The 26,990-nt window shown below is 40.0% G+C and overlaps 1 protein-coding gene across 2 annotated transcripts in view; it reads left to right on the plus strand.

Moving 5' to 3' along the window:
- The window catches only part of LOC149088360 (putative phytanoyl-CoA dioxygenase), an 84,185-nt gene that overhangs the window by 34,702 nt on the left and 22,493 nt on the right, over positions 1-26,990 (plus strand). The gene's annotated exons all lie outside the window — the stretch shown is intronic.

The following is a 26,990-nucleotide window of genomic DNA, read 5'->3' on the forward strand; positions in this document are numbered from 1 at the left end:
TAATTGTATGTAAATGAATAATCAGTCTATAATTGCTAAATAATGTATTTAAGTTCTGGCAGCACCTTTACAAAGTTCCGACCTACGCTGTTCTAAAATAACGACATTTACGTTCTTTTTAACTTTCTTAAAAATTTTCGATCAGGGTGTCATTGTCTGTCGTGTCAAGTTCAGGTTGTACATTATCGTCAATGTTTATGTAATCCTCAGCATCAGAACCTTAAATAGGAATTTTGTAAGGGAAAGAGCAACATGGTCTCTCTCTTGCTGCCCCTACCATTGTGAAATTCGAAGATTTTATAACGGTCTTTTTGTTCCCACCTAAAATTTGTCATCAGTGCAGTTGTCCCCCTTTCCCTCTCTCTAAATAATTCCAGCCCTGCTAAGCCTTGCGACCACGGAATGCACACAGCTTGCATACAATTTTATAAGTCTTGCATAACATTTGAAAATTCAACCCTTACACTGATTTCTGCTGTTGAAAAGCATGCTCTTCCGAAAAATTGTGTTACAATTTCAGAAAGCACCTGCTTTACTATGGTTATGGCTTATCAAAACCACTGCATCAAGTACAGATTAGGTTTATGCTAATCTAAGGTGTTGATAATGTATAACTCTCCTTTGCGAGCATAGATTGAGATGGAAAATTTTACCTACTCACAAAAATGTTTACTATTACTTCATAAGTTGTCCTCCGATACCATTTTTATATCATTCTGATGATTATCGTTCATTTATCGCCGTGTGTGAAATTTTCCGTGAAAGGGTACAATTTTTCTTTCTGTTTGCACGTTAGACAGGTTCGGTTTAACCCATTTGCATCATTCGAAAAAGTGGAAAATTGGTCAATATCACCAAAATTGTTTTATTGTATACAGTTAGAAATATTTCAAAATGATAAAAAGCGAAAAACAAAATGGCGTACACAAAGAATTTATAATTTTACTTAGTTCAATGAAGATATACATTGAAAATAATTTGAAAAATTAAATTTAATAGTTTGATACAGTATGATAGCACTCTAGTGTTTTGTTCTTATGCATAAAAACTAGCGCGCATAATCTGCGTTTTGGTGATAATGGCCAGGAAAATTCGGCGCATGTATGCGCTTATGATGCAAATGGGTAATGCAAGTTTTTAATGTGTATTTTGGCAGTGAAATCATGGGACCACGAAATTTTTCCGTTTATTGTGTAACAAAATAAAAAAAAAATCCAAATTTTTACTGGCCTCCCGTCCTCTACCTTCTAATTACAAAGTGGCTGCACTGTATCTCCTGAGGCCAACAAAAAAATTCCAAGTTGACTAGTACAATGTTCGCTGAGATATTTGAATTCAAAATTCGAAAGAAAATTGGAAAGGACAGCATTAATGAGGGGAAGGAGCGTTGTCGATTAGTTTTTGCTGTCCTTTCATAACTTTTCTCCAGTTTTTGAATTCAAATATCTTAGCGAATATTGCACTTAGAAACATGCAATTTTTTCTGTTGGCATCAGGAGAGACAATGCAGTAACTTTCTAATTGGAAGTTTAAGGACTGAAAATCGAAGAATAATTTTTATTTCTTATTTTGTGACACACTGTATTTTCCGAGGATGATATCACTTTCCACTATCCATACGAAGGTTTCAACGTTTGGCTGATGCGAAATGAATTTAGGAAAGAAAAATTCAACTGCTCTTGCCAGGAATCAAACCCATGTTTTCGATCTTTCTGGGTGAGAGCACTAGACTACAAAGGCAATCAATATCTCAATTTTTCCTTGGAACTTGCGTGCGATGAACGGTCGGACCTAACTCAGGCCAAAGTCTGGTGCCAGTTACACTGCCACCAGTCCATGTATGGTCCGGTTCACCGCATACAAGCTCTAAGGAAAGATTAAGATATTCGTTGCCATTGCAGTCTAAGACGCTCACTCGGCAAGTAAGAGGACGTGGATTCGATTCCCCGCAAAGACAGTAGAATGTTCTCTCCTACATTCATCTTCGCATCAGCTAACCGTTGAAAAAACACCATTTCCACTCTCAAAACCGGTACAGGGCTATCTTTGAAAGTATTTTGAGCATTTTTTAAATTGAAACTATACCTCTCCGACGGACGGCTGATAAGAAAAGACCGCACTAGCACTTACAGGACACCCTTTATAGCTAGATAGGGCAAGGGCGTAGCGAGGGGGGGGGACTTGGGGGTCTGGTCCCCCCCCCCCCCTCCGAAATGTGAGAAAATGATCGAAAAAAGGGAAAAAGATGGCCAAATCCATTGTTCTGTCACTTTGGTCCCCCCACGAACGAAATTTCTGGCTACGCCCCTGAGATAGGGGCCTCAGAAAAATTTGTTTTACCTGGGGGGATGATGCTGTTGAGGTTGCTCTGGGCTTACTTTATGGAAATAAGCAAAATCTCTCAATCCAAAAACTGAGCATTAACGCGAGTTCTTGTTCGAAATTAACTTTCAGTTTCTCTGCTTTGTGCCAACCTTAGGGCCGCAACTAAAAACAAAAATTTACTGTCGCATGGGGGTCTGTATCTACATTATCATTTCATTGTATTTATAAGTATTTTGGTACCCCTCCACGTAATTTTTAACGGAAAAATAATAAGCTCCACGCCCTTACTGGTCCAGCCTCCGAGAAACAGACCCTCCCCTGCCCTCTTTTAATTGTTCCCTGATCAACCTTTCGATAAAGATCTTCAATTGTGGAAACCAGTTCTCTTAAAATTTTAGAATTTCTTACCGGACGGGGTTGATGCTGAGAAAAAATTGTGTATTTAAAAAAAATGTACAAACTATTTGATAATTTTTTGTGGTGCCCCTTTTCTCCTGATGCCCTAAGCACTTGCTTATGCATGGTTAATCCGGCCCTACAGCTTAGCAATGAAAAGCGTCCATTCGGCGTAAACAAGTTGAATAGATTTACAGAAAATCACAGTACATAACATCACCTCTCACACACTCCACTGCATAATACATTTGAAATTAAAATTTGAAAATTTACTTGATCGCAATTTATCATTATCGACGCCCCAACGCCCCTCGCCGCGAGAAATTCAAATCCCAACAGAAATCGAAGTGCAGTTTATACGGCGAAATTAAAATTTAAAAATTTATTTGATCGCAATTTATCATTCCCATCGGCGCCCCAATGCCCCTCTCCGCGAGAAATTCAAATCCCGACAGAAATCGCGAAGTGCGGCTTATACCCTGTCGGGATTGTGAACGGAACCGAATATAGAGATTATTGAATTCTGATCACATTGTTAGTCTATTCCGTAGCAGGGATTTGCTTCGAGTAATAGGCGGCGAGTAATCTGATAGGATTGAAGTCGTGGATGTGTCCGAGTCTGAAAGTAGGCTAGCAGAAGGTCGAGTCTTGGTGTGCCATATATGCAAATAGGTTTCCATGGAATTTATAAGGTTTTCCATCTTTTTAGTGAGGACTTGCGACCATATGTTTATGTAAGATGCATTTACTTGTGTAAAATGAGCATCGCTGGTATACGGGCACTGTGTGAAATAGTGCAGTAGGTCCCCCTTACCGCCACAGTTACAGAATTTGTTGTTGGAGAGTCCGAAGCGTTTTAAATAAGTTGGCAATGGGCCGTGTTCTGACAGAAAAATTGTCTTCTCACGTGACCAGACTTTATTCATAGTCTGAACTTGTGGAACTACCTTTTGAACTTCTGCTCGAGTGTCCGAATCATTCCATTCCCTTTGCCATCTGTTCCTAAGCCAATCTTTTAATATTTTTTTGGCAAAGGATTTCGGTAATGGGAAGTCTGTTTGAAATGGGTGCTTAGTCGCATTCTTAGCTGCAGCGTCCGAAGCATCATTTCCAAAGTTGTTCTGATGAGATTTTATTCAGGCAATATGAAGGTGAGCGTTGTTAATCAACAGGTTTCGGATTTGGTGTACTATTTATGCCGGGTTTTACTGTTATGAAATGCTCTGATGCTTGCCTGGCTGTCGGAGAATACTGTAATGCGAGATTGTGTGTTTTTGAATCTGTCGAGAGCATGCAAGATGGCAACGAATTCTGCTTGAAAAACAGAATTATTATCATTTAGTCTGATGCTCCAAGTGTAGAGGATCTTGTTGCTCTGGGCAACGACGAATGCTGCCGCTGTACCAGTGTCCATTGTAGATCCATCAGAAAAATCTGCTTGCTCGTCATCTTCGTTTAATTTTTCTTCAAGCGAGATTTGATGCGGATGAAAGTTGATTGCTGGATGTTTCTGAAATCCGTAGGAGGTGTTTTCGAAGTGTGCCCTGATCATAGTAAAGTCCTCGTTTACCCACATCTTGGTTGAGTCTTGTGATAAGAGCGAAATTGCATTCTTCCTGAAGTACGGATGATGCTGTCGTTCGATAGGCTCCTACAACATATAGTAAAAAAGGCCGTTCAATAGAGTTCACCTTTCTGATTGCTCTAGCAGTAGGATTGCAGAACCAGATAGCAGCACTATACGCTATAACTTTACATAGTACTGACCTGTGTAATATGCTTCTAAATATACGTTTAGTTCCCCACTTCGGGCCAGCCGTACGATGAAGTTTATTTATTATGTTGTTTGCTTTAACTGCTAGATTCATTGAATGTTGAATGAAATTAAATTTCTCATCAAATGTTATCCCCAGAATTTTTAATGTAGAGGTATGCCGAAGTCTCTGACCACTCATGTAAATTTTCGGCAGTTTGCGTTTCTTATTAGGCCAGAGATAGCTAGTCTTGCTCTACTCTATTTCTAGTCCATGTTTGGTGACCCAGTCGTTTATTGAGTTCAGGATTTTTCCGGCCCGATCGTTCATATATTTTACTGACTTGTCAGCAATGACTAATACTAAATCATCGGCGTACGCCTGTAGGTGGACTCTTGCCGGTCGAATCTGGTCCAACAGTTGGTTGATGGCTAAGTTCCAAAGGGTTGGCCCTCCGCACGATCCCTGTAGAGTGCCACGTCGCATCGAGTGTTGTGCCATTCCTCCATCGAATGTTAGACAGGCTTTTCTATCAAACAAAGTGTTCTCGAGTGTTCGGCCTAGGAGGGATTTGTAGTTCCCTCAGTGTATGTATGATATACTTGTGAGGCAGCAAATCGAATGTTTTTCTAATATCGAGCGTGATCACCGCTACAAGAAAATCTTCCTGTATGTATTGTTGTACAGTTTTCATAAAGTCAAGCAGAGCCATTTCACAAGATCCTCCACAGCGGAAGCCGTATTGATAATGACTTACCACATTGTTCGTTTCAATGAAATAAGTAAGACTCTGGATTAATATTTTATCTAGTAGTTTGCCAAACACAGGTAAAAAAGTGATTGGGCGATATGAGACCAAAACCGTTTGATTTCAGTCTTTCTTTAAGAAGTGAAGAAGTTTGCCGACCTTGAAACGATTAGGGAAGGTTCTCAGCTCGAGACACTTATTGAAGAAGTCCTTAGTTAGCGAAAGGCAAGCTTGGTATACAGTTTTTGTTGCGAAACAACGGGTAGGGTGGACTGGATACATCGGTAAAATGAAATACACTAATCACACAAGGAAACGCACGTCCTTCATCATCACACTTTATTTACGGGAGACATTCCACTTAACATGTTGCCAAAGGGAGAACCACAATGCTCTTCATGCTTTTGGCATAACCAGCCATTACAAAGGCTTCACTTTTATATCATAACACTCCTCCTTGCCAAAGCATGACGAAAGGAAAAATAACATTGATGCGCTTCATCCTCCTTGCATGCAGCTGGTTTGCTGCTGCTGCTAGACTTCTTAGCTTTTGGCTCATTCTCTTCCTTCTCGTCTTCTTCGGCACCGTTATCGACGTCGGACTCATAGTTCTTCGATTTCTTACCTTGGTGACCATCACCGTGTTTCTTGGACGGCAAAACTTCATCCTCTTCTTTCTCTCCAATACCATTTCTTCATCCTTTTTTTCTGCCGGCCTACGGCCTTTCGCTTCGGTAACTTTGATTCGTAATTTGAATCCGAGCCGGTGTCGTCATCACTGTCCTCCTCCTCGTGTTCGGAACCTTCTCGCTCGTCATCTTTAGCTTTTGTCATCGTCGCCTTGCGCTCGCGATTTTTCGGACTGGCTTTCACGTCGGCGGTACTATCCTATCGTCGTTATCAGTCGTCTTCTTAGCCGATCTAGCTGCCCGACCACGTTTCCTGGTTACCGGTTTCTCTTCAACGACAGCGTCACTCACTTTGCCAGCTTCCTCAACAGTCACTTGTTCTGCTTCTTCTTTTATAGCTGCTCTCTACATTTCTGCATCAGATGATTCCATCGCTTCTTCGACGGTGGCGGGGTCCTCGATCTGAATATCAGCATTAAACTGCGCTTCATTGACAGCTTTGTATGACACTGGATTCCCTAAAAACTTGTAGGTCTTCTTTGTCTCTTGTTTCTTCTAACATCTGGAGGTTGATTCACAGTGGTTGTATGTTTTCGAATTTCCAACCATTTGCTCTGCATGCTTCAAGTCGGGCAATGCATCCCTTAGAGGGGCTCCAGGAGGTGTCACTTGTACTTCATGGTCATTTAGATTGACTATTAATTCCCTTCCTTTCAACTGACAATCTGTTTGACTCCTCCTGAATGGAAAAACACCCTCATCGTCTACGTTCCACAACTTGTATCCCTTGACCCCTTCAGGGTATCCAATGAAAACGCATTCTTGTGAGCTCTTTCCTAACTTTCCCTTTACTTGCGTTTTATCGATGTGCGCATACGCTTTGCAACCAAAAATTTTAAGATGACTAGTTTTGACTGGCCTTTTGGTTCAAAGTTCTTCGGGTATATCTCCCTGGATAGCTTCAGATGGGCATTTATTCCGCAAATAACAGGCGGTAACGACGGCATCTGCCCATAAGTTGTCTGGGACCTTTGAGTCTAGAAGAAGGCATCTGGTCATGTCGAACAGGGTGTGATTCATCTTCTCAGCTACCCCATTCTGCTCTGGAGTTCTAGGGACCGTGAGCTGCCTCGATATTCCATTCTTGTTCAAAAAATCGTCAAATTCACGACTGATGTATTCCCCTCCATTGTCGCTTCGTAGAGTAGCGATTTTAACTCCATGGAAATTTTCAACAGTCCTTTTGAACTCAATAAATTTCTCGAGGACTTGACATAGTGATGTCACAGGACCTATCATGCCTACATCTAAAGGAGGGTCAAGGTATATTGTCACTTTTGTTGACGACTACTCAAGGTATGCAGTAGTGAAGCCTATGAAATCCCCATTCATATCATCCTCTTCATCATCACACTTTATTTACGGGAGACATTCCACTTAACATGTTGCCAAAGGGAGAACCACAATACTCTTCATGCTTTTGGCATAACCAGCCAATACAAAGGCTTCACTTTTATATCGTAACAGTTTTTATTATTGGATTAGTGATGAAGTCGATCCCTGGTGCTTTCCCAGGAAGAATCATGAAGAATTTTCTCTATTTCAGAAAATTAAATTGCATGATCTGAGATGTTTGTGTAATCAACAGAGGAGTTGATTGGCATCTCTTCTCCGTTATTGCAAGGAAATAATTGCTTCAATCGCACCTCTGCAGCTTGACCAATGGAAATATTGGTTCCAGAAATGTTTTGCATAATGATTTGTGTGGTGAATGTTTTCTTTTTTAAAGTAGCTTTATTAGCTTTACCAAATGCTTCTGTCTGTTCTTCACAATATTTTGTCCAGCATTTGGCTTTTGTGTATCTGATAAGTTTTTTGTACTCTGCAATAGCTGCCTTATATTTTTCCTGGCGTTGCTGAACATCAATCCCATGTCTAATTGCAGATTTCAGCTTTCGCTCAAGGGCTCTTACTTGTTTCTTCTTAATATTTAAATCTTGATTCCACCAGGAAAGCTGCGTAACTTTTTGTTCTCCCTGTAGCCCAGAAACTTCTCGCAGTAGCTCTGAATCAGATCCATGTACTTATCTGTGAAATGGTTCAACACGTCAGGGTCTTGAATCTCGCGGATTTCTGGTTTGAGACGTATCAATTCTGGTTTGATTTTCCCTTGAAATACCCTTAATTTTTCCTCTGGGTAGTCTTGAAGTATTTGTTTGTACATCTTTGAAGTGATTCTTACATAAAAATTGTAATACTCCATATCACCTTCCTCAGAGATAATTCTTCTGCTGCAATTGAAGAGCCTCAGGGAATTTGTGTAGGTGACGTCTGGCCAACCTTTGTCTTTATTTGGTTAAAAGGTTGGAATATCATGGTTGGTACTGAACAAAATTAAATTGTTAGCCATTATATGATCTAGAAGCCACGTACCCCTTAGGTTATTTGCTCTGCATCCCCATAACTGATTATGTGCATTTAAATCAGCCGCAATGATGACGTCTGTTTTTCCAGCCTTGTAGAGGATCTGCTCGATTTCTTCAATAGTGAGCTGTGTTGGCTCTCCCCTTATGCTTAGTAGCCAGTTCCCATTTTACATTTAAGCCAGTACTATTATTCCCATCGCGTTGTGTAACTTCCTACTGAGATTGAGGTCTCCTTCTATAGTGAAGAGCAACCCCAAATCCCCGTAGTAACCCAGGGTTAAACATATTCTAATCTAATTAGAAGTTATTGAGAGACTTGAAAATAATTACGTATACTCCCATTTAAATTTACATTGAATTTATTTACATTATTATGATGATTCATTACAGATTACACAGGTACATGCACATTAACAATTAACTTTTTCAGTGATGTGGAGGCACTTATTCTAAAAACATGACAATACATATTGAGCATCACTTACCCCTTTAAAGATCCTAGACCACAATTTCTTCGACGTCATCCTTCTGTCCTAAGTTTCTGACTCCCTCTCCCTCTGATCTAACACTCCAAAACCCTCTTAGTCTGCGGAATTCCTCTCTCTCTCCGTTAAAATCTCTTTATATTTTGATTGATAATTTCAACTCCACCTTTTTGCGCTATTTCAAGACTTTCCATTCGCTCATCTTGAAATTCTCTTTTCCCGTCTGAACCACTTTTTAGTATTAAACATAATTTCATTGGCCCATCTCCTTCTCTGGGAAAATCTCACATTCCCATAACCTTTGACCCTACCATTTAATTTAGATCCGCTCCACGTCCATAGAAACCGTCTAGACGCACATTCCTTCGTAAATCAATGCATTTGACCAGCGACAAAGATTAGCCTTATCTTATTTTTCATAAGATTTCCAGTGCCACGGTCTTCAGCTTGACACGAATATTATTTTACCCACCTAACATTCTCAACTAGGGTCCCGTTTTATTACATTTCCTTCATTATCTCCGACTACATACAACTGCATTCCAAAATATAGCTTTTCCCATAAATTCAACAGTCTGTCTCCTGGGATTAAACTTTCCCATCACATGCGATTCACTATTACCCAAAATTTTGCCTCCTGACCTACATTCTTATACCATCGTAGGTTTCTTTTACCTTCACTGTAACCTCTCACTTTTCTTTCTTTTTCTGCTCGTTTTTCCATGAATCACTACTACTATTATATAATATCTATAAACTATTTCGATTTTCCCTAACTACCATCAATTAACTCATCTCGTTAAGATTAACTATCTTTAATTAACTCATCAAGTTAACATTCCTCCCCTTGCCGGAAAAATTTGCTCACAGCAAATTTTCAATCCTCTCAGCCTGGGACTAGTTAACTACTGAATCATTCCTCCTCTTCCATTTACCCTTTCATCATATTGTTGATTTGAATTGAAACAACAATACTGTATACTATACTAGGCTGGGTTGGGGCAAGTCATACTCAAAAACATATAACTGTTTCATGATAAACACAATCATACTTATATCATTCATTTTACAACACCATATAATGCAATTCTTTCTATAACATTTCAAATACTGCAGCTAGAATGATTATTACTTTCTACCTTCACCACATATCGATTATGTTCAGCAAGTACTAAAATTATTTGACTTCAAGGTCCACAAATACTTAAGGGTTACATAAGTAATAACATATATTCTTTCAAAACATTAAAATATTAAATTTACTAGCACATGAATAAATATCCCTCAACTAAAGCTTGCAATTAAACATAAATGATAAACAGAAAATCCATTTGAAAAATAGAATATGTGATAGGACAACAGATCTCGCTAGCATCATCTTCCAATGGGAGAATCATAAGGTGAGTCTGCTTGTACCTAAATAAATCATATATACAATGACCTTCTCCATTTCTTCTTATCGTCTACATAGAGAAACAAGAGTAGAACAACTGAAAATAAAAATAAATATCGTTAGAAATGTCATTAAGATAATTCTTGAAAAGTGTGACAGGAATGTACTGGGAAGTCCATTCCAACCGGAAAACCAACGATCAGGAGATACTTGTCCTGCGTAAAACTGCAATGTAGTTAAATTCGGATGCAACAGTTCAATGTCTGCAGCTTCTAAGCAAAATGACAGCGGCTGGCAGGTATGTACGGTACGGCCATAGAGACATAGCTTGTCGGAAATGCACCTGGTTTCCGCCTTGAATTCAATCATCTGTTTAGTGGGTGTAGATTGTAGTCTCAGAGTACTAGTAGCGACCTCGATTCGTTCAAACTTGACAGTCACCATGCCCTCAGCACACGTCGAATATGCCATGAACGTCATTCTGGCGAGTGGCGCACAGGCATAACAGCCAGTTGTCGTGATTTCCTCACTTTGAAATTTAGGACACACTGTTCTTCTTTCAACTACAATGTTATAGTTGTCAAAGATGAGTTGCACATTCACAGGTTTGGTGAAAAGCAGCTCCGATTTCAACTGCTCATTTTCATCAATGAAATAATAATGATAGCCTATGGTGCGAGGAAGCGCAGCGACTTTGCTATCAATCATACGGTTGAGCGCGGAATTCTTCATGTCACACCGAAGCAACTCCTCATATGCACTACACACGATGCTACTTTCCGCGAAAATGAAAGTTTTTGTTAGTGATGCATTTGCTTGAACCTGCCCGATTGCGTTATCTTGAGGCACCCCTGCTGGCGAAACATATTCCATATATGCTTCACGTTGTTTCCCGACACGCCTAATGAGCGACTTCTGTATAAGTTGAGTCGGTTGATCATAAGCTCCTAGAACTTTTATTTTTATGCCGTTCGTTGTAGACATCGCGTAATTCATCACAGTGGCTTGTGATGTTCCGTTCATACTTTCCTCCATTTCGAGATCGTATGAGCAAGTATACCCTGTAATCGCCCTGATTTCGTAGGTACGGAGATAGTCTGGAACTAGAAAAGCTCTGTAAAATAAACAAGGCTGCGAGTCTATTATATGACACGACGATGAACCTCCATCAATCGCAATACATCTGTTAATTCCCGGAAACTGTTTAGATTCCGTTGTTTCGGCTGAGAACCTTTTACCAGAAACACAGTGTTCTCCCCAACCGCACATAACATTTTGAGGACACGCTACCTGTGCTACCGCCTTCAATTCCGTGGGAAATGTAAAGTACATCCTCTGAGTATTCCATGAGCATCTAACTTTATTCAGTTTGATACTCAATGAAAATAAATTATTTTTATTTTCATCCTGAAACCATAAACAGTGAGTGTAATGTAAATTTTCTAGTGTCACCGTCGCTTGAGTGGTCATTTTACATGATTGCGCATCGTGAACATCTTCACACTCTGCCGTAGTCGATTGCACGATTAAATGATTATTGCATAGGGTTGATGAGGGTTGCACCATAGCAAATAATGCTATTAGTACCAGCATGTTCACTGCATGCTCTGGCATCCCTACACGATTAAAATACTCTTGCGTTTGTTGTACTGAATTTCGCAAACGATTTCCCACATGAGCACCTCCTATCATCGTAATTCGAGCCGTTCCTTTAATCATTCGAAATATCTGGTAAACAACCACCACTGTTGTTTTTACCACTTGGAAAATCGCCACCAATGCGGATTTTAAGTAAATTATTGTTATTGAAGCTAACAATATACACAGGGTGTAGACGAAATATGCTGCCGTTGCTGGAAGACATTTCAAATGCTGAAATGCTGCTATACAAAAGAAGCACGGTAACTTTCTGCATATCGTACGACCATTGACGTGCAGCTCCTCTCGTATCGTGTGACCGCCTTTCTCGGCTACGAAAATAAATCGCAATGTCCCTGGAAAACGAAGAAAGTTTTCTGGAACTACGGCTTGAGTAGATGTGAGATTAAAGTGAATTATTGTTTCCAGGCCCTCTTTACGCACGATCAAAAGTCCTGGAGATGACACTGCCACAATAGGATCATGAAATTCCAAAGTTTCACCATTCAAGGTGAATATTGCCTCCTCTTCATCAAGTAGCGACCTTCTATGACGTTGATGTGTTTGTGAGTATTCTAATGGGTGCTCACAAAACGTCAAAGATATTACGCGGGGTTCATCAATTCTTTTAACACCGTCATAATGAAAAATATTGGACCGACCAACCTTAATGTGGCAAAAGCATGCTGATTCCCTACTGCAATTTACTTCTTGGCAATACTCGGCAGTTCCATTACAAGGCAACTGAGTAGTGCACGCACAAGGAAATCCATCCTTATCACATTCGAAGACTCGTGACGTTCCAGTTAATGATGCATTTTGTGATATTGTGAACAGGCGAGGTGTAATGAATTTCTCCTCCGTTAGTGGTGACCAAATGTAACTAATCCACTTTTTCTGGTCACACTGGCTACATAGCTTTGAGATAGCACAACTATTTTGTGGGAAATACTCGAGGTATTCTTTGGGGACCGCATGGGAACACTTCTTAGTTCCTTCATTAAACAAACAATATTCTGCGTTGTGTTTGAGCGCCACCACTGGTAATAGCGCCAGCACCAAAATCTGAAATTAATTGAATGCGTTTAAGGTATAATGCTTGTGTTTTTTTTTTTTTTTTTTTTTTTTTTTTAAAATGGAGAAGTCATACTCAACAAATCCTGCCATGCTTCCTTAGTCCCTCCACTTCACTGCATTAAGTCAATTTAATATTACTATTCATTAAATTAACATGATTTACTTTAAATTTTCTTTGGATTTTTTTTTTTTTTCTCAATTCCTCACCTCAATGACATTTAAGAGTTTACTCGCCAATTTATCAGCTAATCGGTCCAGCACCGTTTTTTCCGACTCTTGTGATGCACTAGGTTGTGCCATCCAAGCAAATAATTTATCAGCAATATTCATATTATTGCTACTCGCATCATTACTAGTTCCACCTTCCAACTCTCCATCTCCAGCAGGATTGGTACTTTCTGCCATCCTGTCAATAGAATTCAATTTTTGCACTCTACCATACACATTGCGCGCACGTAAATTGTAACGTGTTGCCTCTGAATTTGACTGAGTATCAGCCACATTCGCGGCAGTTAAGCTGCTTTCGTTTTCGGTTTCATTTACACTACACGCGTCATCAATAAAAGATAACTGTTGGGGGTCTACGTGAAAACTTTCTGGAGAGACATGGTTTCCCAGCTGGTTTCGGTTTCCCCCCTCTGCATTCGGAGGCAACTGCGTCTGTCTTCTGGGGATTATGTACGAATGCCATAACTCAGGCAGTTGTAACTCCCCACCATTGGCTTCATTTTCTTTTTCCTCTTCGTCGTCTGAATTTCCCCCTGCACTTACGATTTCTACTTCTGACCTGTCCTCCACTTGCGACTCATTTTCCCTCATTTCAGGAAATGGGTCATATGGCCTATGTAATGATACTTTCGTGAGTCTATCCGAATGGACCAGTTGAATATCTTTTGGTTTATGTACGTTTTTTATTCTAAATAACACTGGAGATTTTTGTTCAATGATTCTATATGGTCCCGTGGATAGCCTACATAACTTATGAGACACCCCTCTTTTGGGTTTCCCCGGGGTAAATAAATATACGGAGTCACCTAATTTTAACTTCTTGTCAACAGCCGTTCTGTCGCGATACTGCTCTTGACGTTCTGCTGCTTGCAGCATGCTAGAACGTACAAAATCATGTGCTTTCTGTAACTTTGGCAGCAGCTGCAATACATATTGTTCATGCGCATAATAATTAAAAACTGGTGGTTCTTTCAACAATTCCCCTGCCGTTACCATATCTCTTCCAAAGAGGACAAAATGTGGTGTTTCCTTTAACACCGCATGAACAGCACTTCTATAAGACATTAAAACATGGGGTAACATATCATCCCATTCTTCGGTTTCCGTTATCATGCACGCTAAGGTATGCGTAATTGTCGCATGACTCCTTTCATTACTGCTATTTGTCTGGGGGTGCAATGCTGAGGTAGCTAAAGGTTTGATCTTCAACTTCTCAAGCATGGCACGAAAAACTGACTTATGCAAGTTTGCACCTCTGTCTGTAAGACAAAATTGAGGCCGTCCATATCGTGCAATAATTTCGGAATAAAATGTCTTCGCCAACGTTTCAGATTTCGTATCTGGCAATGCTATGGCTTCAATAAACTTAGAAAAATTGTCCATCATGACCAAAACATATTTATTCCCTGACATAGTTACGTTGAATGGTCCCATAATATCTACCGAAACTAGCTCAAACGGTTCGGTTGGAATAAAGTTCCGTTGCAATGGTGCTTTCTTATTTGGATTATGGCTTCGTCTTTCTAAACAAATGCGACAAGTGTTAACGTGAATTTGACAATCTCTATAGTATCCCGGCCAAAAATAATGACTACGCAGTCTTTCAAATGTTTTGTCGAAACCCATGTGACTACTCAAATTATCATGAATTTCTTCCAATATTTCTTTTCGCATTAAAGTCGGTATTACAATTTGTTCAATATACTCTTCTCTGACAGGCCTAATGTCTTTTGAAGCATAATGGCATAACAAACCATTCTTCATAAAATATGCCTCAACCATCTTTTTGACTGGCTCTGCATTAGCCGAAGTTAACATGTCTATAATTGGTTTTAAATGTGGGTCCAGTTTTTGCGCTTCGCGTATTCGATTTTCTAACGAAGTCGAGTGAGTTTCGACAGTATTTATCTGTCGACTTAGACAATCGGCGACGACATTGTCACGACCCGGTTTATGAACAATTTCAAAATCGTATTCTGACAAATTCAAACACCATCTCGTCAATCGCGGATTATGTGTTTTAAGGTTAAGCAAGTATTTCAATGGTTTGTGGTCACTTTCCACAGTAAACCGTCTACCTAATAAATAAGGTCTGAAATAATTGATACCCTCCATAATGGCAAGTAATTCTTGTTCAATTGCTGGATATTTCTGCTCAGCCGGTTTAAATTTTCGGGACATGTATGCAATAGGATGATTTCCCTGTTCATACCGTTGATATAGACAGCATCCGATTCCTATCTTACTGGCATCCGCCGACATTATAAAGTCCATATTAAAGTTAGGATATGCTAATACCGGTGGATTTCGTAATGCTTTCTTTAAATACTGAAAAGCTTCTTCTTGACTCCGACCCCATGTAAATGTGATATTTTTCTTAGTCATATCCGTAATAGGTTTTGCATAATCCGAATAAAATGGTATAAATTTCTTAAAGAAATTACACATTCCGAGGAAACGTCTACAGTCCTTGACTGTGCGTGGTTGTGGAAATTCATCGATTGCTTTTACATTATCGGTATGTGGACGCACACCGTTTTCTGAAATGACATGTCCTAGATATTTAATTTCTTTCTTCAAGAAATCACACTTTTTCGGTGCTAATTTTAAGTTATACTTTTCAAGCAATTGAAAAACTCGTTCTAATTTCTGGATATGGGTTTCTATATCAGGACTAGCTATCAAAAGATCATCGATGAAACAATGAATATGTTCATCATGTAATTCCGACAATAAACTGTCAGCTAGACGCTGAAATGCTGCCGGTGCTGTTTTTAACCCCATTGGTACAACATTGTATTGATAACACCCTTCTTCATTGCTGAAAGACAGATGTTTTCTATCATTCTCATCAATTTCAACCTGATAATATGCACTACAAAGATCAAGACTACTAAAGTATTTAGCGCCATTTAATTGTGCCAAAATATCCTGAATTAACGGAAGAGCATATTCATCCGATTGAATTGCTTCATTTGTCTTACGAAGGTCAACACACAATCGATACCCGCCATTTTTCTTTCGTACCATAAGAGTGGGAGCTGGATGACTACTGACACATGGTGAAATAATTTCACTCTCTAACATATCGTTTATTTGCTCCCTTAATTCCGCTCTTAAATGATACGGAGTTCTATATCGTGGGGATTTCTGTATCGGCGTTCCATTCCACGGTATTTTATGCTTTGCCAACGTAGTTCGCCCGATTTCCGTAACATCTCTGGCAAATACATGTGTATATTTCAAGAGCAATGGTAATAATTTTCTTTTTATTGCCGGTGATAAATTATTTAGGTCAAAATCCTGTTCCGACAGTCTAGGCAATGTCTTTTTCCGTAATGGAATTGGAGCCTCTCTAACATCATCTTGTTCCGAAATCGTTCCAGTTCCCAATTTTGTACCCTTATTCACATGCCTGGGCTGTTCAGACATATTGGAAATTAATATCTGAATTTTCCCAGTCTCGTCAATTTTTCCCACTGAGTTTGCTACCCACAAATCACTCAGCTTATTGTTTCTTGGCGTAACCTCTATTTCACTTCCATATTCAAATCCTGGCACATTAACTGTAATCACTTTCTGAGTACGCGCGGGCACCCAAATTTTATTAGGCATTACTAAATTTACACATACATTTTCTGCCTGCGACACTGTAGCACACCCTGAATTCAATAGTTTTATTTCTGTAAACTTATTCTTTAACATGCCCCTTTTGACATCAAAAACAAAATCTCCCTTTTGGAGAAAATCATAACCTAAAATCATCTTATAATCCCTACTCAGCTCATACTCGGAGACATATACTTTATGATTCACTTTGAATTCTCCCAAATTTATAGGTATGCTATAACACGCTTCGTGTGGTAACGTCTGGCCAGTTACACCACGAATTTCAATATTTTGATTTCTTAATTGACGACACTTCACAGTACACATTATATTATTCATAATACTAGAATCAATTACACTAATACAAGCACCAGAATCAATAAGAGCACAAAATTCTATATCTCCAACTTTCACTGTCACAATCGGTAGAGGAAAACCCCTAACCTGATTTTGTTGAATCCTATATACAATGTTTTCTTTTCTAGTTACATGTCTTCCCCTACCCCATGACCGTCACTTCCGAGGTCGGAAAACCTGCTGTTTACAAAACCCTGTCTCTCTCCTAGTGCCCCAGTTATTGGAAGAAACCTGTCCCCTACGAAAATCCTGCTGCTGACGGGGATTCCCTCTGCGAAAACAATTTCGCAATAGGTGGGTGGTTGACCCACATCCAAAACACGCGAGATTCCCTCTCGGCTGGGAACCTCGACCCGAAAATCGCGGAGGCACCTCAAACCTCTGCATATTACGTTGAGCTGGAAGTGGGGTAGTTGACATTTGTGGTGGGACCCCTCTTCCCCTACGAGCAAGGACATTTCCTTCTTTTACTTCTCGTAATTCTTGAGCCAATTTTTCCATTGATGTACGCTGGAGCATACTTTCTTTCGCTACTTCCGCTAACATAGACTGCAATGTGTTCAATTCAAAAGAATTGCCCGTTGCTTGCCTCTCTATGGCATTTACTGTACCATAGTTACGACTAATTCCCTCATTTCCCTCTACAAGGGCAGCAAATTTGATTGCGGTGGCCAAATCTTGGGGGTCATGGTTTAATACATGTTTTTGTATTTTAGGGTTCAGCCCCGCTAAAAATTGTGACAATTTAGTACGATCTGCCAATCGTTCAACATCTGGACTATTGAAATTTGCTCCTTGCAGGAAACCGAAAGCAGCATTTTTTACACGCGAGGCAAAATCCTTGACCGATTCATTCGGTTTTTGTCTACATCCCGTAAAGTTCTGGAGATGGTAAGTTAAAGGAAATTCATTCTTGAAATGTCTCAAAAATTCTGTCTTGAATCGCTCATAATTTCTTTCCTCTCTTAGTTCCGGACTGTTTGCCAGAAATTCAGCGGCTCTTCCCTTCAATTTTGCTTTAAGCACAATCAATTTTTCTGTATCTGCCCATTCCGCAATTCTACCAATTTCCTCTATAGATTGGAGGAAATATTCCGCCGGATAAGACGGCTCTGAACCGGAGAAACTATTAAGGAGGCCTAAATAACCCGCAATTGTATTTATTTTGACAGCTGCTCTGTCACCGGATGATTCTACTTCATTACTGTGGCTCATTTTGTTTAGTGTTTAATTGAGTGCAAGTACCAGATTCAATTAATTAACTTATTTGAAAACAAAATTATAAACATTTAAAAATTATTTTCAGTCTCCAAAATCATTTATATGTAACGTTACTGTCACGGCACCATTGTTGGCTCTCCCCTTATGCTTAGTAGCCAGTTCCCATTTTACATTTAAGCCAGTACTATTATTCCCATCGCGTTGTGTAACTTCCTACTGAGATTGAGGTCTCCTTCTATAGTGAAGAGCAACCCCAAATCCCCGTAGTAACCCAGGGTTAAACATATTCTAATCTAATTAGAAGTTATTGAGAGACTTGAAAATAATTACGTATACTCCCATTTAAATTTACATTGAATTTATTTACATTATTATGATGATTCATTACAGATTACACAGGTACATGCACATTAACAATTAACTTTTTCAGTGATGTGGAGGCACTTATTCTAAAAACATGACAATACATATTGAGCATCACTTACCCCTTTAAAGATCCTAGACCACAATTTCTTCGACGTCATCCTTCTGTCCTAAGTTTCTGACTCCCTCTCCCTCTGATCTAACACTCCAAAACCCTCTTAGTCTGCGGAATTCCTCTCTCTCTCCGTTAAAATCTCTTTATATTTTGATTGATAATTTCAACTCCACCTTTTTGCGCTATTTCAAGACTTTCCATTCGCTCATCTTGAAATTCTCTTTTCCCGTCTGAACCACTTTTTAGTATTAAACATAATTTCATTGGCCCATCTCCTTCTCTGGGAAAATCTCACATTCCCATAACCTTTGACCCTACCATTTAATTTAGATCCGCTCCACGTCCATAGAAACCGTCTAGACGCACATTCCTTCGTAAATCAATGCATTTGACCAGCGACAAAGATTAGCCTTATCTTATTTTTCATAAGATTTCCAGTGCCACGGTCTTCAGCTTGACACGAATATTATTTTACCCACCTAACATTCTCAACTAGGGTCCCGTTTTATTACATTTCCTTCATTATCTCCGACTACATACAACTGCATTCCAAAATATAGCTTTTCCCATAAATTCAACAGTCTGTCTCCTGGGATTAAACTTTCCCATCACATGCGATTCACTATTACCCAAAATTTTGCCTCCTGACCTACATTCTTATACCATCGTAGGTTTCTTTTACCTTCACTGTAACCTCTCACTTTTCTTTCTTTTTCTGCTCGTTTTTCCATGAATCACTACTACTATTATATAATATCTATAAACTATTTCGATTTTCCCTAACTACCATCAATTAACTCATCTCGTTAAGATTAACTATCTTTAATTAACTCATCAAGTTAACAGCTGCACCACTGCAGACCGGCATGAATGTGGGACGATCCATTTTCCACCGCGTTTTTTGGTTTACAACAGAATTTCACAATTTTTATGTGCATATTTTCTCGATTATTCAAATAACATATTCGGGGGAATTAAAAAAAAAAAAGGTGCGTTAATTTATGTGCACGAAATACTAATCAGTAATAAACATATATTTTAATAATTATAAATTATTGTTAAGAAAGCGTAGAACAAATGCTTCTTATGGCATCACCTAATATGAATTTCGAACTAAGGCTTGATCAGAAAGTTACAGACAAATCGAGATATCCAGGATGATGTCACTCTCCGTTATTCATATGAAGGTTTTCAACAGCTGGATGATGCGAAGATGAATTTTGGGAAAGAGAAAAAATTCAACTGCCCTTGTGCGGTCCCGTTTAGTGCACACGAATTCTAAGGAACACCCAAAAAGTGAGAGGACATGGGTTAGATTCCCCGCAAGATGAATTTTCTCTTTCCCAAAATGCATCTTCGCATCAGCCAGCTGTTTAAAACCTTGTAAAACGAAATATGTAAATCAAATTAACACTTACTTGAGCGGTTTTCAGCTATAACAGTGCGAAATTGTGTGTTTAATCCTTTCTTGTAGGCGCGATATCCTATCATCATCATCATCATCTCGTTTTTGTTTTTGTCCTGTCTTATATGTTTTACTTGAATTTGAACTTGAATTGAACAAAGAAAACAAGGGAAAAATATCGAACACAAGGTTCCCCCTCCACATCGTTTTCAGAATCAGTTGGGTGGTGCTTTGACGCGGGGGGGGGGGGAGGGTAAAGCCTCCAGCATGGGTGGAGATGTCTCGTATATCTGCCCATGAGTCAGGCGAAGTTGAATTGAGATTTCAGATCCCCGCACTTGCGATGTGTTAATCTAAATCAGTGTTTCCCAAAGTGGGCAATATCGCCCCCTCGTGGGCGATGGAATGGTTCAGGGGGGCGATAGAAGTTACGGATTTAACATAGGATCCTATGGGTTAGGTTGAGTTGGGGGCGATGAGAGAAAACAAATTCTGAAGAAGGGGACGATGGAACGAAAAGTTTGGGAAACTATGATCTAAATGAAGTAATTTGAATGAGAATTATCATAAACTTTGATCCTGTTTTACGGTCAAGTGTGATTGCTATCTTGACCTCAGCAACTTGCGACTCGCAGCTAAAAAAGGAATTTATTCTGTCGCTTGGAGACAGTGTCATTTTGGTGTCCTAGTCTCCCCATAATTTTTAACAAACAAAAAAGGGTAAATTCGGCATCCTATCTGGTCCAATGCCCAAGGCATCAGACTTCCTGAACTGCCTTAGTTGCGACCAAGGGTGTTACCGCATCTTCTGAAGTCCACTGTGTGTGTGTACATGTTACCAATTCAATCTATTTCCGCCAAACATTACATACACAGAATCCAATCCGAACCCACAATACATGCGAAAAATTAATATAGTACGCAACAGAACAGAACCTGGTCAGCTTGTTGCCCAGAATATATTATACTTTAGCCGACTCTTGAAATGATGATTCAGTGGCCAAAGCGTGAATTCAGATCCCAACCGGTCCCGCACATCCGCCCGGAGCATTACGGGACGTTCTACTTGAAAGCGGGACGTATGTACTCTGGTAAACTGCTATTTGTTTTCGGATGCGTGTAGTGGCCAAAACAGCAACAAAAATGTCAATGAATATCTGATGACAAGTGTCAACTGGAAGATTTGAAAAAAGTTGTCCAATACTACCCAATAAAGGGTCATTCTTTTCTTTTCTGCGACAGTAACTTTCGTGTGCTAAAAAAAAAACATAAGAAGAAGTAATTGCATTTACTCCCCAATAGAATATGCAAAGATGGTAGCAGAATCAACTAAAAATTGCAAATCTACCATTGTATTACACGAGGAAAAGTTCTCTGCTGATTTTAAAGTTTGGTGGAGTAAATTCTACAAGAAGAAAGTTGTATCCACAGAATCTTTGGGGAATGAAGTTACGAAACGAAATAGAGTTCAATATTTTTTCACCTGTTTGAATGCAATAAAAACAACAAAGGTGTGTTAAAGGTCTATGAATATATAGACGGACTAAAAACCCATACTTTCAGACTTGCTTAAAAACAAACTGACCCTATTCAGCTTCCTACTGAAAAAACCTACACTAATAAGTGTCTAATAAACTCCAAAGAAATTCAGGACATTGTGGTGTCCCACGCAGACGACCCCCAAAAGTCGGGTCAACGACCTCGAGAGTGTCACGTGATCCCGAGTACTGGAGACGACTGTCTGGAAAACAGCAGAGCAGACAGTCACTGCACACGAAAGCGTGAGGTTCGAAATTTCTATGTCTGCCTTCCTTTTCATTAATCAAGATAATCATGTTTGCGTCGTCGTAATAAATGTTTATTCCGAAGCTGTGGCTCTGTGTAGTGACTCCGCAGTGGTGACCAGCGACGTTTAGGAACATTAACCATAAAAAAAAGTCCATCTTCATTGAAGATTTAATCTCATGCATTTTCGGAAATTTTCTTCTTTCAGAGCCTCCATTACGTCTGTGGTTACGACGACTAGATTCTTCCCTCAAACAGGCCCCTGAAGAACAGGTCCCTCTCACTCACGCATCATCATCTGCTCTTCTTCTGGTGTGACCTCATCCTCTCTCTCGTTCAAGTCGAGCACGGGATATCTGCTTCTATCACAACCAGTTTGGTGAGAAAGCCCGCCACTGCCGTCAGCCATGTAAATTCCAGAAAAAAAACGACGACCTTCCATCATCGCTGGTATGATGGAATCGGGCAACAAATCCAGCAGGCTCTTCGTGATTGACAGAGTTACGGGTGATCGTTTTCTTGTTGACTCTGGCAGTGAAGTTTCTGTTATCCCGCCTAAAAAAAATTCGTCAGCACTACATCCAAGTTTCCATTTGTGCGCCGCAAACAACAGCAAGATTCTTGCCTATGGTTCCACGGTGAGGAAACTGGATTTAGGTCTCCGGAAACCTTTTCCCTGAACATTTCTCGTAGCTGACGTCACTTCACCAATACTTGGAGCTGATTTTCTCAGCAACTTCAACCTAATCGTTGATGTGCGAAACCGACGACTCATCGATTCGCAAACATCATTACGGGTACTCGGATCGATCAAGCCCACAACACAACCTTCCGTCACTACCATTGGAGATTCTGAATACAGTGCTATATTTCAAGAATTCCCGGATGTCTTCAACCCTTCACAGATCGGTAAAACAGTGAAACATGTGACGCGACACCATATCATCACTCGAGGACCACCGGTGGCTTCGAAGCCTCGACGTCTCAATCCAAAAATTCAACAACAGGTGAAAACCGAGTTTGAATTCCTTTTGGAACAAGGGATTATCCGGCCCTCCAAAAGCCCTTGGAGCTCACCGTTACATATTGTGCCCAAGGCAGATGGTACTGTACGTCCTGTCTGTGATTATCGTCGTCTAAATAGTGTTACGGAATTTGATTCTTACCCGATACCACATATTCAAGACTTTTCTCAAGAATTGCATGGTAAGTCTATTTTTTCTAGACTAGACATCTTCAAGGCATACCATCAAATTAGCATTGCCGAAGAAGATATACCAAAAACCGCAATCACAACCCCTTGGGGTTTATTCGAGTATACGAGATTGAGCTTCGGTCTCGTAAATGCCGCTCAAACTTTTATGCGGTTCATGCATGAAGTATTACGAGGTTTACCATTCTGCTATGTATATCTGACATATAATATGACATTCTATGCTTTTCTAAAAATGCCGAAGAACACAAAATTCATTTAAAACAAATATTCCAACGTCTTCAACAGTATGGGTTAGTTTTAAATGTGTCAAAATGCATATTTGGTGTTTCTGAGCTCGAATTTCTGGGACATGTGATCAAACCATCTGGTATCACACCTCGCCCAGACAAAGTACAAGCTGTACTCGATTTCAAGCAACCAGAAACAATTGAGCAATTGCGTAAATTTTTAGGTCTCATAAATTTTTATCGCCGTTTCCTACCTCATGCAGCTGAGATACAAGCGCCACTGCATGATCTATTGAAAGGTTCTACGAAAAAAAGAAAAGACAAAACAAAAGTTGTGTGGTCTACATCAACTTTGAAAGCATTTGAAGATTGCAAAAAGCTACTAGCTGATGCCGCATTGCTGGCACATCCATCCCCGTCTGCCAAATTAGCTCTACACGTAGATGCTTCCGCCTATGCTATAGGTGGTGCACTGCACCAGGTGACGGACAATGGTCTTCAACCGCTAGGTTTTTTCTCACGCAAACTTTCACCCACCGAAACACGATATAGCGCATACGATCGAGAACTTCTTGCCACATATTCTTCCATAAAATTTTTCAGATATATGCTTGAAGCTCGTGAGTTTATACTTTTCAGTGACCATAAACCACTGTGCTATGCGTTTCGACAAAAAGTGAAAAATGCTCACCTAGACAGCTAAGGCATTTAGATTATATATCGCAGTTCACAACGAACATTTTCCATATTCCTGGATCACAAAATATTTCCGCTGATATCTTATCACGCGTAACGGCAATTTCAGTTCCTGGACCTCTTGATTTTACTGCCATCGCTGTGCAACAAGAGGGGGATAAAGAACTAGAGGAACTTCTAAAGAGCAAATATAGAGAAAGTATTTCTTCCAGACGCAGCTAAAGCGCTCTACTGCGATTTATCAACAGGTGCTGTTCGACCTTATATTCCAGAAAAATTTCGATATGATGTGTTTTGGAATATGCACAAACTCTCACACCCAGGAATTAGACGCACTATTGATTTGGTCAGAAAGCGATTCATTTGGCCATGTCTAGCTAAAGACTGTGCTAAATGGACAAAAGTGTGCATACCATGCCAAAGATCCAAAGTGCACAAGCACACGAGATCCACGCTACAATCGTTTGTGGAACCTTCCCAACGATTTCAACATATTCATCTGGATATCATTGGCCCACTGCCCATTTCCGATGGATATTCTTATTGCCTAAAAATGATAGACCGGTTTTCACGATGGCCAGAAGCGGTACCTATCCGCGACATCACAGCAACCACGGTAGCTACAGCTTTTCTTTCCACCTGGATTTCTCGATACGGCACACCTTCAACAATAACAACTGATCAAGGTCGCCAATTCCAATCGCAGCTATTCCGGGAGCTTTCCAAATTCATCGGAGCAAAACGGGTTAGGACAACTGGCGAACGGTATGTTGGAAGAGTGGCATCGCCCTCTCAAAGCAGGCGAACGGTATGTTGGAAGAGTGGCATCGCCCTCTCAAAGCAGGCGAACGGTATGTTGGAAGAGTGGCATCGCCCTCTCAAAGCAGGCGAACGGTATGTTGGAAGAGTGGCATCGCCCTCTCAAAGCCGCGTTGAAATGCAATCAAACCCATAAATGGACTGAAGCATTACCTACAGTTCTGCTCGGTCTTCGGTGCTCTCTGAAACAAGATTTTGGGTGCACACCTGCAGAACTACTGTACGGAGAAACTTTACGATTACCTGGTGAGTTTTTCCAAGCACAAGCTAATTCCAAACTCAACTGACGCTTCCGAGTTTCTACAAATGCTGAGAACTCCCGTCCAAACTTTCCAGCCACGACCAATCAAACGGCATGGAGGACATCCTACATTTGTTCACCATGATTTGAAAACTACTTCTCACGTTTTCGTAAGAACTGATAGGGTGAAACGTCCTCTGGAACAGCCATTTGAAGGACCACACAGAGTGATCAGCCGGACCGACAAAGTGTTCAACGTGGACATAAGAGGAAAATCAGTGTCAGTGTCAGTCGATCGGCTTAAACCGGCATTTCTCGTGAATCCGACGGTGGAGCCGTACCTGTATCTCCAAAGGTACCAACTGCAGTTACTACTGACAGACTCACAACTGATTCTGCTGTGAAACCAGTCAGAACCACTCGTTCGGGACGTACTGTCCACTTTCCAGATCGCCTGCAGTGCTCGTGATCACTGATGCTACTCCATAGTACGCGATCATCTCTTACTACTCGTGATCACTGGGGAGGGAGTGTGTGGTGTCCCACGCAGACGACCCCCAAAAGTCGGGTCAACAACCTCGAGAGTGTCACGTGATCCCGAGTACTGGAGACGACTGTCTGGAAAACAGCAGAGCAGACAGTCACTGCACACGAAAGCGTGAGGTTCGAAATTTCTATGTCTGCCTTCCTTTTCATTAATCAAGATAATCATGTTTGTGTCGTCGTAATAAATGTTTATTCCGAAGCTGTGGCTCTGTGTAGTGACTCCGCAACATCAAACAACTTCAACGATATATTTCAGATGAGTACTTGCGGTTTTATGATGAGATATCTAATTGGCCAACCAATGACGACGAGGACAATGAATAAAAGTTTTGACATTGTAATTTGTTTTTTTTACATACGTTTGTATTTTTATATACTTCGATATAGTTCCATCGTATATCTTTATTAGATACTCCCTGTTCCGTTTATTGGTTTGATTTTGTGTGATTGTATATTAAAAATGTTACATAGTACTCTACTTTTTTTTTAACTCTACTCATGAGACATTTACTCTACTCATGTCAATTTTTGAAAAAGGCCTCAGTCGTCTTTTTTTACGGACTTAACGGTAAGAGCTATTGACCTGGAAAAGGTATTTTATGCACAATTATATCATGCCATATGGCATGAAACTTTTTTAAATTTTTGCTCTCCCCCTTTAAAGTGGGATCGATCTTTCCTGCAATAAAAAAATATCTCTCCTAAGTGTTTGTCGGTGTTTGCCTACAAAAAGCGAAGCTATTTTCAGCATCCGTCTATTCTTCCAAAGCAATGATCGGGCTCAGAATTGGCGATTTCTATGCTCACATCTAATCACTATGCGGTATTTGTGAGTCAATCAGGTATATTCTACGCTAAAATAAGAAGAAACGAAATAGGATGCTGTGTTTCAAAATGTGGCAAACTTGCTAGGTAGTCTGAATGACGTTTCCGACAAACACTGCAGAAGCCTTCTATCTCTAGGTGGTGATGGACTGTCCCGGGAAATACGAGACGTATGGTTACCCTATCTGTCAAGTACTTAACTGCACATGAAAAATTCAACTTTGAGATCGCAACGACCCTTTTAGTAAAAAATAAATATCTCAATAATTTTTTAACGGATCCTCAAATTTTTTTTTTTTTAATTTTGAGAATCCGGTCCACAGATCCTCAAAATTTTCAAGAAAACATTCCTCCCACTTAGGACTACAAAAAACATTTAAAATCATTTTTCACAGTTTGTCGATAGTTTCAAAGTTATGAGGTGAAAACAGATCAACATTGAATTTTTAACCAGAAAAATTTCGCA

This window comes from Pholcus phalangioides, unplaced genomic scaffold, assembly GCF_987345545.1.
Source record: "Pholcus phalangioides strain wild (caught in Gottingen) unplaced genomic scaffold, Ppha-v1.0 ptg000003l_1, whole genome shotgun sequence".
NCBI lineage: Eukaryota > Metazoa > Arthropoda > Arachnida > Araneae > Pholcidae > Pholcus > Pholcus phalangioides.